This window comes from Pan paniscus, chromosome 2, assembly GCF_029289425.2.
Source record: "Pan paniscus chromosome 2, NHGRI_mPanPan1-v2.0_pri, whole genome shotgun sequence".
In the NCBI taxonomy this organism is placed as follows: Eukaryota; Metazoa; Chordata; class Mammalia; order Primates; family Hominidae; genus Pan; species Pan paniscus.
In genome coordinates, this window is record NC_085926.1 from 125,663,307 (window position 1) to 125,681,584 (window position 18,278).

Consider the following 18,278-nt stretch of genomic DNA (forward strand, 5'->3'; position numbering starts at 1 on the left):
TTCACTGTCCGAAGTCACCACTTGTGGCATGAAGCTCGTTCACACAGACATGCAGCTACCAGCACCATCCAGCTTCGAACCCTGCCATCCTCCCCAGCTGAAACGCGGTCCTTGTTCAGCAACTCTGTCTTCCCTGCCCCCACCCCCTGGCAACCACCACTGACTTTTTGTCTTCATGAGTTTGACTGCTCTAGGACTTCATGTAGGTGGAATCATAGAGTATCTGTCCTTATCAGTTCCAGTTTTAAAAAGTCTGAGTGGACTTCGCAAAAACCCCTCTGAGGACTGCCGGGACCCAGGTTGCCGTTTGCCGGCCTCACCCTCCAGCTTGGAGAATTCAAGAGAAAGGAAGGCAGAGGCTCGGCGGGGGCCCTGAGGTTCCAGTTCTGTGGGGGTTGTGCAGGGCAGTAGGGGGTACACCCCAGGGGAAGTGGCCTGTGGTCTGAGTCACGTAAACTTCAGGATGAAAATATATTCCAAGTGGAGGATGAAGTCACCAGTGCGGGGACAATGGTGTGACGCTGGCCTGGAAGGAAAGCTCCCCACACTGAGGGTGGAGGTGAGGCTTGCAGGGGCCAAAATGTGGCCGTGTCGACGTAGTGTGGGGACCTCCCAGGGCTGGATTCTGGACGTCTGTTTTCATACAAGAACACAGCACGGGAAAAGTGTTCTGTTCAGCCAGGCAGGGCCTAGGGGAGCAGAACGCCCCCACAGCAGTGCAAGCTTTCCCCGGGGCTGGACTGGCCCAGGCTGCAGGTACCAATGCCTGGCCCCAGCCAGCAGGGAAAATGCTGCTCCCCACGGCTACCCCCAGTGAGCACAGAGCCTGACCTGGTAGTCCTAACCACTGGGCCTTCAGCCACAGTGACCAGTGACAACCTCTCTGTGGCCAGGTGCCTGAGCTCAGCTGTGCCCAAAGAGAGACAGGACAACTAGGTCTCTGTTTCCTCTACATTCCATGGATAGAATGTTCTTCTTCTTCATCACAGGAAACACATCCAGCAGCACCTAGGATGTGACATCCAGAGACACAGTGGGGTGGAGTGAATGAGAATGGAAACATACAACATGGTGTGTGTGGCGACCCCAGGTCCAGGCCATGCCCGCTCCTCATGCTTTCTTGGGGGGGAAAGTGGACCTGTCCAGCACAGACTGTGGGGTGGCCCTGAGTGTGGCGCTGGATGCCAGGGCAGGCTGGGTGCTCCCAGGGGGCATGGCCCTCTCAGGCTCTTCCCAGCCAGACCCCATCTCCCAGGAAAGACAAAGCCGCCTGGTGTGGGCTTACTCCTTTGTCAGCACGAGGCCCATGCTAGGACACCACGATGCGTGTGTTACACCGGGGCAGAGGTTTGTGGGGAGCGGGCAGAGGTTTGTGGGGAGCAGTCACAGATGAGCCTTCCAGCAGGAACAGCCAGGGAGTGTAATTTGCCTCCTTGCTCAGTCAACATCCCCTTGCCTCATGGTTCCCAAGGTGTGCTTTAGGGGCTGGGTGGGGACAAGGTCAGCCCTTCTACTAGACAAAGCCTTTTTCTATCTGGCTGCTACAGGAAGATCGTGCAAGCAGGTCACTTTCAATGTAACAAGCATTTCCTAAATACCTGTTTTGTGTCAGGTCTTGGTTAGATGCTGGGGGCTTAGAGTTGACTTGTAACTTCATATACATAATCTGTGATTTTTTTGCACATTATTGCATCATTTGTACTCGTGACTTACACTGACTGTATAATATCCCATCAGGGGATACATCAAGACTCAACTACTTATTGTGGAGCATTGAGAGTGACTTCAATTTTTTGCTTTTATAAATAACACTGAAATGAACATCTTTTTACAGATGTCTATGGAACTCTCAAGATAAACTTACCAAAATGGGATTTCTAGATCAAAAGATACGAATATTTTCATGAGTTCTAATACATAGAACTAAAAATGCTTTTCAACTTGACATTTCATTGTCATCAGCAAAGTATGGAAGTTTGAGTTTTGCCACATCCTTGTCAGCACGGGAGTTACCATTTGAAAAAATGTCCTTATTATATAATAGGTGGCAAAACCCACCTTCTTTCTACTGTAGTACTTGGTTTACAGACAAAAGCTACAGAAGGCAGGCCAGGCGCAGTGGCTCATGCCTGTAACCTCAGCACTTTGGGAGGCCAATGTGGGCGGATCACCTGAGGTCAGAAGTTCAAGACCAGCCTGGCCAACATGGTGAAACCCCATCTCTACTAAAAATACAAAAATGAGCCATGCTTGGTGGTGGGCACCTGTAGTCCCAGATAGTCAGGAGGCTGAGGCAGGAGACTCGCTTGAGCCCAAGAGGCAGAGGTTGCAGTGAGCTGGGATGGCCCCACTGCATTCCAGCCTGGGAGACAGAGCGAGACTCCGTCCCAAAAAAAAAAAAAAAAAAAAAGCTACAGAAGGCATTGTTTTGGTCTGAAGAACATGCAGCTCAAGTTATGTGTTTCTCCTCACTTCTTTTCTTAAGGCAACCTGTTTTCTCTACCTTTGGTGGGGAGAGAGAGAGCCGTATCACTACTACACATGACCCAAACAGTGGATCAGAACATAATCTGGGCTGTCAGCCCACTGATTTGGAAGCCCTGATTGCAGGAAGAGACCATGTGGCTGCTTGAGCCATTTCTTGCTATGTCACCAGGCTGGTGTGCAGTGGCGGGATCTCGGCTCACTGCAACCTCCACCTCCTGAGTTCAAGTGATTCTCCTGCCTCAGCCTCTCGAGTAGCTGGGATTACAGGTGCCCACCATCATGCCCGTGTAATTTTTGTATTTTAAGTAGAGATGGGGTTTTGCCATGTTGGCCGAGCTGGTCTTGAACTCCTGACCTCAGGTGATCCACCCGCCTTGGCCTCCCAAAGTGCTGGGGTTACAGGCGTGAGCCACCGCACCCAGCCTGTCTGAGCCATTTCAAATGCACCCAAAAGTGATTTGACAGAAAGCCAGCTCAGTGGCCACCTACATGCCAAGAAACAATCTTCCAGTTTCAGCAGATTCCCCTGAAATTGCTGTGTATTTTCAGATTCCAGTCTTTAACCTCAATGCTTTATTGGAGAGAGGATGCCAGCATCTCCATATTTCCTTCCTACTTCAGGCTGCAACTTGAATATGCTTTTAAAAAATTTAGCTATCATTGTTTCAAAAACACACTTTCCTAATGAAAGCCTGGTTTGTTTTCTATGCTCCTGCGACATCCAATAGCAGGGCATTATATACCAAAGTATAAGGAAATAAGACCAATGTCAAATTAAAAGCAAAGGAACCGCTTCCTTAGATGAAATGCCATAGGTCTGTCCCTTTCTGCTGCCACTACAAAACTATGTTTGGCCATCAGCCGACACATTCCACTAATGCTAAAAAAAAAAAAAAAAAAAAAAAAAGTCCAAGCAGAGAGTACTGGAACAAAGGGAGGCTCAAAGTCACAGGTAGAAGGGGCCGGAGAGGCGATGTGTTAGACAAGAACTGCATGCCACCCCTACACGCTGCCCTTCCCTCTCCAGGGCAAGGAAGAGCGTATGACCACAGGGGCTCTGCTTTTCTCGCTTTCTAAAAAATGTACAGATGGCAAAAAGTCCAAGATCACAGCTTGTTGGCCTGGAAAACAGTTTGTTTCCCTCAACAAAAGCCATTTCCTTCTCTTCTGTTTGCTGATGGTCCCAGTTTCAATCCACGGCCACTCAGCACAACATGTTTTCGTCCCCCCAACTACCACTGCACTGAGTTACCTTAGAGCAAGGAAGGATGTCTCCCTTTGTGCCTCTCTGCATCATCCAAGCACAAGCTCGGCTTTACAAGAGAGATAAAGGCAGAAATTAATTTCTTTACTAATTGACAACAGCTTGAAAAAGGTATAAAGATGCCAGAATTCAGCATATGGGCTCTGGAAACACATTTCGACTCAGAATTTTTTTTTAAGCTGTTACTACATGCTTTATAATGTAACCAACTAAAAGGCTGCTAACGGTGCAGCATTTTTGAAGTAATGCATTCTCAGGATTTCATATTTAGAAGGTTTATTTGAAAACATCCTACTCTCCACTGTATAAATAAGAGGAAACAGAATGACAAAAAGTGTCATAACTACGGTTCTTGGCATCTAGCAAGATGATCTTCCTTTTGTATCACACTGCAGGATGACGATCTGGGTTTCAGAAAGCGGTAAGTGGCTGGTTCCGTGGGGTTAGCGATCACATTGCCACGTGTCATGCCCACAGTGGCCATTCTCCTGTTGATTTTCTCTCTCATGAAATGTTAGGGCTCTGTGCAGCTCTGGGTTGGCCAGAATCATCCAGAAATGCCAGACCTTTCTCTCAGAGCTCTATGATGAAAGTTGCATATACAGAAAGTGCCTCTGGCTTATAAATAAGTGACAGCTGCAGAGTGGGGAGAGGCTTTTGCCACTAGAAACTTCCAGGATGCATGAGATCAAGGAATTAAGTCTGTAACAAAATAACAGGATGCTCTGTGAAGTCCAAAGAATTGCTTGAGGCAAACTGCAGAGCTCCATGAGATCAGCAACCCCAAGAGCTTTTACACCGCCGGACAAGGTTTAATAGGAAAAAAATCTCCTATACTGTATATTCAGAACCAAATGAAGAGAAATGTCAAAGGAGTCGGAAACAATATGTCAAATTAGGTAAATTCCTGACCTGACCCAGATTTTGCAGAACATTTGATCCTAAACTGTGCTGTCCACGTCCTTAAGATCACCTTTATCTGGGTTAGAAAACAGATGACAGAGACCATGTTTTGACTAATATATATGCTTCTGTCATACACCTGCTGACCGGCAGAGTCCCTGGAAGGCAGCAGAAAGCAGGCAGGCAATGGCATCAGATCTGGGTACAGACCACAGCTGCTACGTCTTAGCTGTGTGACCTTGCAAACGTCTCCACCGCTATGATCCTTGGTTTTCCCATCAGTGAAAGCCGCCATCAGGGGCCAGGGTATTTACTGAGTGGATTGCTGAAAGGGTTAAATGAGGAGGCAAGTGAAAGCACCTGTCACACAGTAGGCATCCAAAAAATGCTAGTCTTCCTTTCTCCACCTTTCATGCTTAGTTCTTGCAGGGATCGACTTGAGTGTCCATAAACAGATGGCTGGATAAAGAAAATGTGGTGCATTTATACACAGAATGCTGCTAGGTCCTCAAAACGAATGAAATCCTGTCATTTGCAACAACATGGATGGACCTGGAGGCCATTATCTTAAGTGAAATGACTTAGGCACAGAAAGTCAAATGCCGAATGTCCTCACCTGTAGGTGGGAGTGAAATAATGTGCACACATGGACATAGAAGGTGGAATGACAGACACTGGAGGCATGGAAGGATGGGGGATGGGGGATTGAGAGATGACTTATGGGTACAATGTACATTGCTTGGGGGATGGTACACTAAAATCCCAGACTTCACCACCACGCAATATATCCGTGTAACAAAGCTGCACTTGTACCCATACATTTATATGAATAACAATAATGAAAAAGAAAGCCTGCTTCAGGATACCGGGGTTCCTGGTGCAGTGTCCATCCATCCTCTGGGATGCAGCTGCCTTGCTCAGGCCACACAGACTTTCCCAAAGCTGTGCCCTGAAAGAGTCCCAGCCCCCATACTGGTGTCACAGCTGCCATCCCTGCAAGTGGGGACAGAAGGCACAGGGGCGGGGCATGGAAGGGGAAGACTGCACAACGGACTGACCCCTCACAAGACTGGCGCTGGAACTTTACATTTTTGTGCACCATGTTAACAAAAGTTATTTTGACTTTACTGAAGTAAGGGCAAAGGACAGAGTTTGAATAGAATGAGTGACAGCAGCTTGGGAGATGGGGGCCCAGACAGAAACAAGGAAGGTGGAAATGGAAGAGATGGAAGATTGAGAAGCCAACAGCACCGGCCAGGGAGACTGGGGAAGAGGAGCCTGTGAGAACGCCTGGGATCGTGAGGATGGAGCTGAGGCCAGCGGGAATGAGCACATCCTCCTGACTCTCCTTCAGGGAGAAAACAAGCCCCAAACATGCGGCCATGGCTCCTGAGTTTTCTAACGTGGCAGCTCTGCACAGCGTCCTTCCTACATTTCTGGCTGCCTCCAAGCTGTTCATGGCTCCTGAGCAGGTGGCAGTCCCCACTGCACTGCTCACAGCACTCTCTTGTCCTGGGCTCACAGATCCACCCTGCCTCATCTGCCCCCAGGCGGTCCCCATTCACCCTGCCACGATCTTCCCTTCTCCACCCTGCCCTCCCTTTTCTCTCTGGTTCTGGGGGCCTCATCCACACAGAACACTTAAGACACCCTGGTGTGATCCCTGGGCTGGTTTCTGTTTCATTTGGCTCCAGGTCCCACCCCTATGTTTCCCACCTGTCTGGAACCAGTTATGTTCCCCTCCCAACCTGGACCTCTAGCTGCACGCCCTGTCTTTGTGGGGGTAGAACTGCAGGCTCACATTCCACTCTTCCATCTCCCTCTGTGTCCACTCCCTCCAGAGGCATGCACGCCATCCTTCTTGTCCTCTGCCACTCCCGTAGGGAGCCTCCCTCTCGTCTACTGGGGCTGGTTCCCTGGCCTTCCAGCCCTTCTCCCCACCCCCAGCCCCCAATCTCCCTCCAGCCCAGTGCATTCCACAAGATCCACCCAGTCCATGGGCCTGGGGAGGAGATAACCCTCCCCCTCCCTCATCCTTCCTGAATTTTCCTCAGGGGACGGGGTCTAGGAAGCTGGTCCCTGGGGTGGCTCCCAGACTCCTGAACCTGCGCAAACAAGTGACTCAGCCCTGTTCTCGATTGCTGATGGAGCCACCTGAGGTCACAAGTGGGTCATTCTGTGTCTGCCTTTGTGTGTCCCTGTCTCTGTTCCCTTCTCTTGTACTGTGTCTCTGTCCCTCCACTTAAGTGGACATAAGGAGCTCCTCAGCCCCCTCTTCAGTACCTGCTCTTTGATGGGCTGTTGGGAACATCTGGAGATTTGGTCTGGGACTCAGGGGAAGTGACCCAAGGCCACCATCCCAGGCCTCCAGGCAGCAACCACTCACCCATCCTTGCACTCCTGCACATCCTGGACCTTGCACACACACCTGCTCCATCTGAAACACCCCTCCACCCTGTGGAACATCTGCGTGTCTTGTCTCTCCCCTAGAAAAACCCCCAGCCTTCTCCTGTGTGTCTAGAGGTCCAACTCCAGTGTTATCACAGGATGGCATAATCAGGGTCTACTACAGACCCCTGCTGGACTGTGTGCTCCTTAGGGGCAGGGTGCCTTGTGGTGTCTTTGTATCTCCAGCACCTAGAAAGTACCAGGCCCATCACAGATTCTCAAGAATAAGAGAACTCATCAGGACAAGAGCTTGTGGTTTCTTAAGTCACAGAACAAGAGGTTCCCTCCAGGGCAGCTAAGAGGCCACGGAGACTTGTAAGCACAGGGTCTCCGGTCCAGCCCAACCCAAATGGGCACAGGTATGATCATTTCCATCAAGTGGCTGTCTACAGACTTGGGAAAGAAAACCTCAGGCTCCCTTGAGACAGGAGCTTCCACGGTAACACCTATTTGAGCTCCTCAGCTGCTGTCTCCAAGGTGACACCCAGAAACCGTGATTGGAGCGGGCTTCTCCTTCCACACCTGTGGTCCCTGGGGTGGCTCCCAGACTCCTGAGCCTGCACAAACAAGTGACTCAGCCACATCCTAGGGAAGGGGGGTCCTCCCACTGGAACAGGATTTGGCCACAACCTGGCACTTGGGGACCTGGTGTTGAAAATGAGTCAAATGGGGACAGATGCTCTCTCTTCCCAAGTCCACGTGAGATTTCACGCGGGGAGGAGCCACAGCGTCTGGTATTAAGTAAAGGAAAACTCATTAGCAAGAGACTTGGAGCATTCTAGGACAAGTGTTGAAAGTAATCCAAAACAAATATAAAACAACTTGCAACCCCCCTCACTGGATCTGACTAACACGGGCAGGGCTGGTTTAATATTTTTCCATAAAAGCATGCCTACCCAGACTAGGGTGGCCTCCCCTCCACACCACAAAGAGGCGCCTGACACTCAGAGGACCATTCGAATTAAATCCGAGTCATTCTCAACTGAGGGTTATGCATCGCAGTCTGTTGACATTGTTCCATCCTTGATCATTCCCCAGAGAGAGAGAGAGCACACAACAGAGGTGGGAGAGGGAGGAGGGAGGGAGGGAAAGAGAGAGAGAAAGAGAGAGAGAGAGAGAGAGATTCCTATCTTGGTGTTATGGGCTGAGCTGTTTCCCCAGATTCACAGGCTGAAGCCCTAACCTCCAGTACCTCCGAATGGATACAAGGTCTTTGCCAAGGTAATGAAGTTAATATGGGTGGGCCCTAATCCACTATAACCCAAATGTACACACTAGATGGGGAGGACCATGTGAGGACACAGGGAGAAGACGGCCACTTACAAGCCAAGGAGAGAGGCCTCAGAAGGAACCAGCCCTAGCAACACATTGATCTTGCATTTTCAGCCTCCAGAACTGTGAGAAAATAAATCCCTGCTGTTGAAGCTCCCCAGTCTGTAGAATTTTGTTATGCTGGCCCTAGCGGACTCATACACATAGCATCTTTTCATTTACGCTCCAACAGCCCCGAGTGGTGTGCAGCTCCCTCCACAACTCTCACTGCCACGTGACTCTGTTCTTTTGCAAATGTAATTCTCTTTGCTTGGAATGATGCCCACCTCTGCCCACCTCACAAACTTCTATTCAACCTTCAAAACCCTTGTAGATAGCACCTCCTCTGTGCAGCCTCACCTTGCCCTCTGTCCCCTTCCCCAGGGAGTGCTCCCTCTTCTCTGTGTCTACAACCCTGATCACTCTCTTACTAAGCATGCTGAAGCCTGGGTTTGGCAATGTGTCGAGATGCCTGTGATCTGGGCAAAGTTGGAGCCTCTCGACACTGGAATAAGGACTCCTCTCTAGGGCTGGCACAGGGCCTGGCGTGCCGCAGACTCTCCATGTATTCATTCAAATTCTCAACTCTTCTATTTATTTATTAGTGACTGTCTTGACTTTTGGATCAGAAAACTTCATCCTGGAACCTCCCTATTACTCTGAAATAAAGAACATTTTCATCAGAACTTGGGAAGTGCAGCATCTAGCCAAGATCTCCAAACAAACACCATTTTCTGATTGAAAGAAATAAAGCAAATGTTTCCCAGAGCTTTCTGCTGTAAGGAATTAGAATTTACAAATTCAGATACCATTCATTATAAAAGGAAAAGTGCACAGTGCCCTCTTCTATTCCTTTACTTCTAGCTCTCCTGCATTCCACATTCCATCCTTTATTCATCCTTACTCACTGAGCACTTGCTGTGTGCTGGGGGGATGGTTTGGCATTCAGCAGTGGACATTGTACCCCTCGCCAGTGCCTCTCATCCTGTGGCCCAGAGCAGATTCTAGAAGGAGGGCCTTATACACACCCCTTGCCCGTGCCTCTCATCCTGTGGCCCAGAGCAGATTCTAGAAGGAGGGCCTTATACACACCCCTCATGACAAGATCAGTACAGATCTTTGTCATGGTGGGGGTCAGACAATAAACACAGAAAATCTAAAGCGAGTCTGACCACTGGCAGTCTGGAGGGAGTGGGTATGTGGTGCGTGTGTATGTGTGTTATGCGAGGGGGTTTACTGTTTTAGAGGAGGCCTAGCTGAGAAGGTGATATTTTAGTAATGACCGGAAGGAGGTGACAGAGCAAGCCATTCAGACATCTGGGGACACATGTTCCTAACAAAGGGGACAGCAAGTTTGAAGATTCCAATGGGCCCAGTAGGTGGGAACAGAGGGGAGGCCAGTGAGTTGGAGCCAGGGACAGGGAGAGATGGGGCCAGGTCACGGGGGCCTTGTAGGCTTCTTGGGGACTTTGACTTTTACCCCAAGGGAGGTGGGAGACACAGGTGGTGGGAGCTGAGGAGGGCCATGGTCTCATCTGGGCTGAAGGGATCCCTCTGCCCGTGTGTGGGGACTAGACTGCGGGGGTGAGGGTAGAGGCTCCCTGCTGAGAAAGCTACTTCTGTGTCCCGTTCGTCTCCTGGTGTAATCAGGGCACCGTTTCTTCTGGGTTTGCTGTGGAGAAGGCATCTGAGTGACAAGGAGGGCATAAAAGGTGGTCTGGGACACTGGGCTAGGAACGGAGATCCAGTTTTGCTCCCGGCTCACTGGGGGCCTCGGGCAGGCCACGTGCCTCTTCATCTGCACAGCCAAGGAGACGGTCTCCACATCTCCCGTCACGCTTCAAAGGCTGCACTCTCATTCTCTAACTTCAGAAGCAGCTTATCAAAAAACAGAGGGTAGTGCAAAAACGAGGGAGAGAGAACCATGGTGGAGGAAACCGAGAAAGCCCCAAACAGCAGGTGGAGGCCAGGGCCCCCGGGACTCACAGGGAACAGATGTCCATTCTGTTGGCAAACCACAGGTTTCAGTCATTTCCACTCCCGGGCAAACGCACACTGACACACACACACACACCACTGAAAGGATATGCCACAAAATGGGTACTGTTTTTCTCTGAGTAATTGAGTGAAGGCTAATTGTTTTGTCCTTTGGGTTTTCCAAGATTTCTACAATGAACTGGTATTTTGTCATGATGGGAAAAAAATAAAGGCTTCCCTACCCCCAAACTGCAACTGTACATATGCACAGTACAGAAAGCATGAAGACAAAACCAGCTGGCTCTGAATCAGCCCACAGTCATATCTGCTCTTGAGAAACCACTGTAATTGGAGTTAGTGCCTTCATGCATTAAATGGACTTGCCAGGGGCAAGGCTGGCAGTTGAGGATGTGAAAATGAATGAGCTGAGTGTGTGGAGGGACCAGAGGTGAGGATCACTGATCTGGCATTGCCCTGCCATAGCAGTGGTGTTTCTGGGCGTCTGGATTACAGCCTCAAGACAACCACCACCACCACTGAGACATCCCTGGGATGGACAAAAGCGAAGATCAGAAATAGCTCCCAGGAATGGTTTTCATTATCTTCCGCCATTGTTGCCTTCTCTGAAACACACTGCTCTCGGTCATTCGGTAGGCTGACTGCAAAAATGGCTTCAACTCCCCCTCCTCCTTCCCTTTGCACCTGTCCATGCCACTCTGCAAAGTGCCCTGCAGCTCCTCCCAGCAAGGCTGGAGTCTGTGCTTGTGACTTACTCGGACCAACACAATGCAGCAAAGGTGATGTGTACCATGCCTGAGCCTGGGCTTGAAAGGTCTTGCGTCTTCTGCTTGGTCTCTTGAAACCCTGCTGCCACCAGGTGAACAAGCCCAAGCTAACCTACTGGGCGATCAGAGACACATCCTAGTCACCTCTCTTGCATCTGTCACCCCAGCCAACAGCCAGATGATTCCCAGACACAGCTGCCATGCGACCTGCAGCTGACCACACATGTGTGAGGGGCCCAGCTGAGATGAGAGAACCGCCCAGCTGAGCCCAGACTCATGCACTGGCTTGAAGCATCATGAGCTAGATAAATGGCTGTTGTCTGAAGCTGGTAAGTTTTGGGGTGGTTTGTTACATAGCTGTAACTAACTGATTAACTGGTTACTGTCACAGATGTACCTGGGCAAAAAAAACCCCAAAAAACAAAACAAAACTAAAAACACTTTTGGCTTTATTGAAACTTTCCCTCAGAGAATTTCATTTTAGAATCTGTGGCTCTGGCCAAAAGGGTGGCTCTACCATGATGGGCATCTGGGCTTTCCAATTCACAGTGGGCCTTTCAGAGGTCAAGCACTGTGGCAGGTGAAAAGCCATGAATGATGCTTGGTTAACATGCACTGCATCTACTGCTTTACAAATTGTTATTTAAAGTAACAAAATACATGTACGCAGTCTCACTATTCCCTCAGGTGACAAATCCTCTCACTTTGATGTGTATTCTAGACTTTTTCCTACACACTCACACTCATGTCTCAGCTCTGTGTCACTTTTTTTTTTTAGACGGAGTTTCACTCTTCTTGCCCAGGCTGGGGTGCAATGGCCAGTGTCGGCTCACTGCAACCTCTGCCTCCTGGGTTCAAGAAATTCTCCTGCCTCAGCCTCCCCAGTAGCTGGGATTACAGGCGCCTGCCACCACTCCCAGCTAATTTTTTTGTATTTTTAGTAGAGATGGGGTTTCACCATGTTGGCCAGGCTGGCCTTGAACTCCTGACCTCAAGTGATCCACCCACCTCAGCCTCCCAAAGTGTTGGGATTACAGGCGTAAGCCACCACGCCCGGCCATCATTTTGTTTTATGGCCTTCTTTTTCTTTCCATAAAGAGCACTTTATTTTTTTCCCTTAACAACAGGTCTTGGAGGCCTTTCCATAGCCAGAATTATAGACCTAACTCCTTCTTTTTAATCATGGCAAAGGATGACAGTACTTTAGTTTATCTGACTCTTCCTGTGGTCATGGGCATGTGAGTTGTTCCCAACTTTTCATGATAATGAGGTTTATTTCTCTGTACATATGCGGCAGATCCCTTTAGTGAGCAAGCAGAGATATGGCATCCCTGGTCAAGTGAGCATTTAAAGGAAAACGGTGGCAGATGGAACCTTCCCAAAATCCACAGACCAATAACTGACCCTTTCTGCAAAACCGGCTGAGCTTCCCCAGCCAGGGGTCTTTCACCTCCCACCGCTCTCAGGCTGCCTCCTTACCATCTCTTCCCACAGCCTGAAATGCACCTAGCATGGGGCTTGTCAGGTAGAGTTTTCCTGCTTTAATCTAAAGTGAATGTGCACTGAAGTGGCTATATTTTTCTAAGAGGGGAAAGAAATCACCCTCCATTTAGTCATTTTGTTGTGCCCTTGATTGATTTTTTTCTGAGTCAATGGTCCTGCACAGGGAAAAAAAAAGATTTTCTACTGTTGTATTACAAAAGGAACACCTGATTCGTATGGACAGAAGGCTGTAAGAGGAATCATTACAAAAATGAGAGACACAATAGTCAAAGGTGTAAATAAAAAAGAAGCCCCAAAAGAAAACAAGAAGCCAGAAGAGAAGTAACGACACAGGGAAGAGCTGCAGAGCAACCTCCCCAGCATCTCTAGGAGCCTATCACCCAGTCACTCTCCTGCAACCTGGATGGTGAGTGTTCTGGACAGGTGAGGGGCTGCAGGTGTTGACGATGAATTCCCTTCACCCAAAGCAGACCATAGTGACGATAATGTGCCCTTTCCCTGCTGATGCTGGGTCCTTGATGTGACCAGTTTTTAACATACTCTCAGAACCCAGGGATGTTCTCAGGGCTTAGGTGTGAGGCCATCTGTCCCTGCACAAAATGGCCCTTGCCCATGGGTTTCCAAGTTGGCATAGCTCTTTGTTCCCGCAGTCACATTCCATGAGTTCTACCAGCGTTTGCTGAGAACACAACACATGTCAACTGACGTGCTGGGCGCTTCTGCAGATCTTGCCTCATCGAATCAGCATCAGGCACTCCTGGGCCTGAGCTTTGTCTCTGTGATTGGGTAGCTGCGCACAGACAGCATAACCTCTGTGGCCTTCACTTTCCTCGCTTAAAATGGCCACACTAATAAGGTCGGCATATAGTCTACAGGGGGCAAGAAGAGCAGGAGATGTTCCATCTACAAATGTTCCTTCTGCATTTGGGCTCAGAAACAGCCCAATGACTGAATCAAGGCCACACAGCTAGAGATGGCAAAGGAGCCTGGTCCAGAGCACAGGCAGGTCTCCACCGGCCCCACAGGACCCCAACACACTTCCTTGGTGATGGGTCTCCATTCCCACCCTTGACTTGGCATGGGAGGCACCAGGTGTAAGCCCTGTCTTCCTCAGGGGTCACTTCCTCCCACCAGCCTCGTCACAGCCGTCAGCGCCCTGCACTCCTAGCCCATTCTGTAGCCACAGTAGCTGTTTCTGTTGGCACCCTGTTCTGTTTTGGTCACTTTTGGGTGGTGGCCCGCTGGGGCCTGACGCTGCACTCTACGGAGGAGGCCACAGCCTCCCGCTCACCCAGGCCCTGGCCTCACTCTCCAGCTTCCTCCTTGGCAGGGGCTTCCCTCTGTGAACTCAGAGGTCACGACCCGCCAGGCACTGCCGCCCACTCCCCACCAAGCTCACTCCCAGTTCCCCTGAAAAGAAGGAGGTGCTTAGACTAAGTGAGAAAATCTCTCCCTTTTAGGGAATCAGTCCTGCTGTCACCCCCACAACCATAAAAGGCAAAATAAGAAAGAAAAAAAAAACCAGATCTATCAAAAGCTCCACACAAGTGCCTTCCAGGACTGCAAGCCGTCTTCAGGGAAGGGCCTCCCCTTCTGCTCCACGCACCTCAACTCTACACAGGGCCTCACCCCTCACCGGCGTTAACTGGATGAGTACTTGCAACGGCCCCACTAGGCAGCAGTACTGCCTGTGTCCATTTCACCAGGGTGGACGCTGAGGCACAGAGAGGAGAGGGGGCTGGCGGGCTGGGATCCACAGCCTCTAGGTCTGTTCTCACCACTCAGGCTGTTGGTCCCAGTGGGCACCTACAGGTGTGCTTCTGAAGCTGGGTCGGGCAGGAGGATGGGTTTTCCTTGTCGGAGGGCAAGAAAGCGTAGGCTTCACGCTGGATCTCCACCCAGGCCTCAGCGGCCTTCCCGTGTGCCTCCCCCGCAGCTGCTGAGAAAACCAAACCAGAGAGCGAGAACGTCATCAGAGAGGGGCGCGTGGGGTGTGCATCTTGGGAGCTGTATTTCTAGGTGTGTGCACTCATGCCCACGTGTCCCAGGCTCTTTAGAGGGAAGTGTTCCCTAGGTACGTGGCATTCCCTTTCAAATTCACCTAGCGCCCCAGAGAAGGGATTGTGTGGGAGGAACACGGGTTTCCACGAGATGGTGGGGGTGTTTTATGTTTGTTTTCTCGGCATTTTGTGGTTCTGCACAGTCACGAGCTGTGGCATCCCCGGGGGAAAGGTCCTTGCCATTGCGGGGGCTGTTCTTTTTGCCCACACAGCCTCGTCAACTAGGGGATGCCCCATGCATTGCTCAACCCCAGAGAGAAAAGGAGAAGATAAAACCTGAATTCAAATGATTTCACTTCTCATTAGCCACTGTGACCTGGGAACAAGGGAAAAACCAAAGATGAAACTGTTCACGTTAGCTAGACTCAATGTTCTTGTGAAAGGAGGAAGAGGGTGTTTAAAGAAATGGAAGGGTTTAAACAGTTGCTCACAGCTTTATAAAGGATAGCATGCCTCTCCCACCCAGCCTGCCTTCTGGGGTCTCAGCTCCTTCCCTTACACAGCAATCCATCGCTGTAGGCCCCCAAACATGGGAGACACGATATGCCAGTTGTAGGTCAATGGGTTTTCAGTGACAAGGACAAGGAGAAGGTTGCTTATGAATGCGTGTGGGTGGGAGGTGCACGGTCACAAGGGCGGACCACATGCAGCGGCGAGACTCAGTGCAGCCGGGACACTGGCACGTGTGCCTGTTGCTCCGAACGAGGACAAGGGGCCCCACTGCGGGCCCCAGAGAATGCATCCAACCTTCTGTCTCCCCAAACATACCGGGCAGAGTCACCCAATCTTCGCGCACCACCTGTATTATTATTTACCTAATATACTTCTTAATTACACACTCATGTTCCCTCGCCCCCTTAAATTGATGTATTTATCAAAGACACTTTCTATGACTATTGTTTGTAGAAAATCTGTCACTTCCCATAAACACAGAGTAACTGGTGGACATGGCCATTTGTCTACCCAATATCCACTCTCTCTTTTCTTCTTAGTAACTGAAACCTGATTTTATTCAGACTGGCAATGTGCTTGGGCAGAGCACTCTACCTCCCAGCCCCCCTAGCAATCAGTGTGGCTATGTGACTAACTCCTGGTCATTGAGAAACAGGATGGCATGGATAGATGGAACTTCCAGAAAGGCTTCTTAAGTGGAAGATAGGTATCATTTTTTATGTCTGAAATATAAATGTAATGTGATGGCTGGAACTCTTACAGCCATCTTGGGCAAAGAGGTAAATGAAGCTAGGTGCTCTAAGGGTTGGGGAGCAGATAGAAGAAGTTGGTTTCTTGATAAAATAATGAAGCTGTTATTCCAAGTATTAAGTATGTCTTTTTATTCTGATATTTTGGCATCTAGGGCCTTGCTGACTGGGGAAATTACCTGTTCTAGGGCTAGCCAATTACTGGAGATAGTAAAGGTCTTACAGGGAAGCACATCTTTCCTAGGCAAATTAACTGGTCCAGAGCCCACACCTCCACTCCAGGCCAATATTTCTCTGCTTTCATCACCCCAGGGCCAGATGCCAGAAGCCCCTACACCCCAGAGCCCACAAAATCATTCAAACTGGCTAATTCTAAGCCTGCTCACCCCATCTCACCCATCCCTTCCCATGGAAACCACAATAAAGATCCTTTTCCAATTTTTCTCTTTGTTCCCTCTGCCTCCTGATCAGCCCTGGTGCTTCCCCACATGCCCCCATGGTATGCTGTGGCCCCTTCTCTTGGGAACTGAGAGGAACAAACTATCTTTTCAATGGCAGCCTCTCCTGATGTGTTGGCCTCACCATACCTGAATCACAATACAACCTACATTTTCAAACACAGGCCTGGCCTATCTCCAGACTTCTTTACAGAAGAGAAATAAACCTTTTTCTGTGTAATTGACTGTTACAACTAGTCTTTATTTCTAGCAGCCAAACTTAATTCCTAACTGATATAGAAATCATAAAATAAATACATATAAATAAGAAAAAAGTGATTGCCTGCATGCTATCTAAAACCACCATGGCTGCTACCCTTGATGACGCAGACCTAGGTCAGTAGCAGGAGGGGCCCTCGTCTTCCTAGGAAGACCTCCTCCATCCATGTTTCTTGCCATACATCCCTTCAGGTCCTCCCAGCAGGTGAAGAATATCTGTCCCCACTGTCCCCACCCTGTAAATAAATGTTGGGCTTGGCCATGTGACATGCTTTGGTCAATGGAAGGTGGACAGAGTGATGGTAAGAAAGTCTGAGTGCAGACTTTAAAATCATCACCACCATCAACAGCTTCTGCTGTTGTCCTAGAAAAGAACATGACTCTCCTAGCCCACTGTCCCTGGAAGCTGACAGACATGTGGAGAGAGCCGAACCCAACTTGAGGCCTGGAGCCACACCCAGCCAAGCCCAGCCTAAAACAGCTGACCTACAGACACAGAAGAAAGCATGAGTTGTTGTTTCAGGCTGTTGAGTTTTGGGGGTATTTGTTATGCAGCATTATTGCAGTAACTACTGGCTCAGTCGGGAAGGCAGCAATCTACATATATTTATTGATTTCTAATTTTTAAATTAGAAACTGCCCTAGGCATATCCCAGTACCTGTATATAATATATAATACACACAGACACACATGCACACAGACATACACACACATATATACAACCAGTGAGATGGCTTCTGGCTTCAAGAAATTGATGACTTAGCTCTGGAACTCTCCACTTTCAAAGACCACTGAGATTAGCTAGATGCCCAGTTGCCAACTCCAGCAGGAATTGTAACTCCAAGTGAAGTGACTACACCAGAGAAAGAAACTCTTCATTGAACTCCCTAAAAGAAAAAGCACCCAAAGAACCTTGGGGACAATGAAGAAAGCTATGACAGTGTCACGAAGCTGGGGGACCTGCCTCTGAGAGAGCGTTTCTTGACCCCAACCTGGGTAGATCCGAATCCAAGCTCAGGGTCCTCCTGACCCAGTTGTGTTCAGCCACGTGTCATCGACACCTTGTAAACAGATTGCTGATACAGGAGTGCCCGGAAGGAACGCACACTTGCTTACACTGGGGGGCACATAGCACACCTGTAGGTACTTGGCTGATGTTATTCCATCAAATCTGTATGGCAGCTGCCTGGGGGCTTCTGTTCCTGTTTTATAGAGGAGAAAACTGAGGATCTCTGGGCCCTGTGTGGCCAGCTGCACACGACCTTTGTCTCCTCTCCTACAGTGCTCTCCTCTCACCTCACCTCCTGTCTCCCGACTGTTCATGAGTCAGGCACCCTCCTGCCCCAGGACCTTTGCACTGGCCACCCCCTCTTCCCCTAGTCATCTGTGAGGCTCCTCCTTGCCTCCTTTGGGTCTTTGCTCAACCACCACTTTCTCAGTGGAGCCAGCAGCTTGAGCGTGGCCCCCTGCCCCCACTGCCCCGCCCTCCTCCTCCAAGGTTTTATTTTGCTTTGTGGCACTTATCTCCAATGGACATACCCTAAAGTCATTTATTGCTGCTCATTGTCTGCCAAGGGCAGGGACTTGTGTCTGTTTTGTTCACAGCTGCATCTCCTGTGCC

The 18,278-nt window shown here is 49.6% G+C and overlaps 1 protein-coding gene across 6 annotated transcripts in view; it reads right to left on the minus strand.

The window, feature by feature from the left end:
• Positions 1-18,278, minus strand: part of MGLL (monoglyceride lipase) — a 131,492-nt gene that overhangs the window by 51,032 nt on the left and 62,182 nt on the right. The gene's annotated exons all lie outside the window — the stretch shown is intronic.